Consider the following 2,504-nt stretch of genomic DNA (forward strand, 5'->3'; position numbering starts at 1 on the left):
AGGTGAGCTGAGGGAAGCTTCTCAAGGTGAGCTGAGGGAAGCTTCTCAAGGTGAGCTGAGGGAAGCTTCTCAAGGTGAGGGAAGCTTGTCAAGGTGAGGGAAGGGAGACGTGTTAACGGTGAGAGGAGGCAAGTCTTCTCCTCCTGTGTGGAAGAGCGTCATCCTGTATCACTCTCTGCGTCTCCAGAACAAAGTGCAACAGCTAGACAACAAAAGAGTACTGGAGATGCGGGGTATCGATCCCCGTACCTCTCACATGCTAAGCGAGCGCTCTACCATTTGAGCTACACCCCCGTGGTGTAGTGCAGTAGTCATCAAGTAGACACACCTTTTATAATAAGTAGTTTATTGTGTATCCAACCACTTGGGGTGGACGGTAGCGCGACGGTCTCGCGTCATGCAGGTCGGTGTTCAATCCCCGACCGTCCAAGTGGTTGGTCACCGTCCCTTCCCCCGTCCTATCCCAAATCCTTATTCTGACCCCTTCCCAGTGCTATAGTAATAATGGCTTGGCGCTTTCTCCTGACAGTTCAATGCGTTTCTAAGTTTTCACTCTTAGCAAGTTTAAAGGTGACTTAACATGAGCCTAATACAGCCTGAGTTCGTATCCTGGCCGGGGAAGAGTGACCGGACGCCAGACCTTAACTGTTGCATCTGTTCACCCAGCAGTGACTGGGCACCTGGTTGTTAAAGGGTTGACCGCCTCGTATTCCGGGGTAAGTTAGGCTTAAGAACCTGCCCCAGCACTGAGTGATGGTGGTGAACAAGAGTGTATGAACGCTGGTATATATCACTATAACACAGGCGAGAGTGTCGTCCTGAGGCGGTGTATGGCGCCTATACTGAGTGGTGTATGGCGCCTATACTGAGTGGTGTATGGCGCCTATACTGAGTGGTGTATGGCGCCTATACTGAGTGGTGTATGGCGCCTATACTGAGTGGTGTATGGCGCCTATACTGAGTGGTGTATGGCGCCTATACTGAGTGGTGTATGGCGCCTATACTGAGTGGTGTATGGCGCCTATACAGAGTGGTGTATGGCGCCTATACTGAGTGGTGTATGGCGCCTATACTGAGTGGTGTATGGCGCCTATACTGAGTGGTGTATGGCGCCTATACTGAGTGGTGTATGGCGCCTATACTGAGTGGTGTATGGCGCCTATACTGAGTGGTGTATGGCGCCTATACTGAGTGGTGTATGGCGCCTATACTGAGTGGTGTATGGCGCCTATACTGAGTGGTGTATGGTGCCTATACTGAGTGGTGTATGGCGCCTATACTGAGTGGTGTATGGCGCCTATACTGAGTGGTGTATGGCGCCTATACTGAGTGGTGTATGGCGCCTATACTGAGTGGTGTATGGCGCCTATACTGAGTGGTGTATGGCGCCTATACTGAGTGGTGTATGGTGCCTATACTGAGTGGTGTATGGTGCCTATACTGAGTGGTGTATGGCGCCTATACTGAGTGGTGTATGGCGCCTATACTGAGTGGTGTATGGCGCCTATACTGAGTGGTGTATGGTGCCTATACTGAGTGGTGTATGGTGCCTATACTGAGTGGTGTATGGTGCCTATACTGAGTGGTGTATGGCGCCTATACTGAGTGGTGTATGGCGCCTATACTGAGTGGTGTATGGCGCCTATACTGAGTGGTGTATGGTGCCTATACTGAGTGGTGTATGGTGCCTATACTGAGTGGTGTATGGTCGCCTCGGCACCTGCATTCACACATGCTTCCTTTCACCTAATGCCTCTGCTCACCTCCCAGTAAAAAGGTACCCGGAAGTTAGTCACTTGGTGACTGATCTGACTGTTGCTGTTGGTGGCGGCTAGTTTATTGTGTACCCCATACTCTTCCTGTGAGTGGTTTATTGTGCACCCCATACTCTTCCTGTGAGTGGTTTATTGTGCACCCCATACTCGTCCTGTGAGTAGTTTTTTGTGCACCCCATACTCGTCCTGTGAGTAGTTTATTGTGCACCCCATACTCGTCCTGTGAGTAGTTTATTGTGCACCCCATACTCGTCCTGTGAGTAGCTTATTGTGCACCCCATACTCGTCCTGTGAGTAGTTTATTGTGCACCCCATACTCGACCTGTGAGTAGTTTATTGTGCACCCCATACTCGTCCTGTGAGTAGTTTATTGTGCACCCCATACTCGTCCTGTGAGTAGTTTATTGTGCACCCCATACTCGTCCTGTGAGTAGTTTATTGTGCACCCCATACTCGTCCTGTGAGTGGTTTATTGTGCACCCCATACTCGTCCTGTGAGTAGTTTATTGTGCACCCCATACTCGTCCTGTGAGTAGTTTATTGTGCACCCCATACTCTTCCTGTGAGTAGTTTATTGTGCACCCCATACTCGTCCTGTGAGTGGTTTATTGTGCACCCCATACTCGTCCTGTGAGTAGTTTATTGTGCACCCCATACTCGTCCTGTGAGTAGTTTATTGTCCACCCCATACTCCTCCTGTGAGTAGTTTATTGTGCACCCCATACTCGT

The 2,504-nt window shown here is 50.2% G+C and overlaps 1 non-coding gene across 1 annotated transcript; it reads right to left on the minus strand.

Moving 5' to 3' along the window:
- Positions 1-221: 221 nt before the first annotated feature.
- On the minus strand, positions 222-294 carry TRNAA-AGC (transfer RNA alanine (anticodon AGC)). The gene has a single exon. It is a non-coding gene; the product is annotated as a tRNA-Ala (tRNA).
- Positions 295-2,504: the final 2,210 nt, after the last annotated feature.

The sequence above is a fragment of the Procambarus clarkii genome, chromosome 24 (assembly GCF_040958095.1).
Source record: "Procambarus clarkii isolate CNS0578487 chromosome 24, FALCON_Pclarkii_2.0, whole genome shotgun sequence".
In the NCBI taxonomy this organism is placed as follows: Eukaryota; Metazoa; Arthropoda; class Malacostraca; order Decapoda; family Cambaridae; genus Procambarus; species Procambarus clarkii.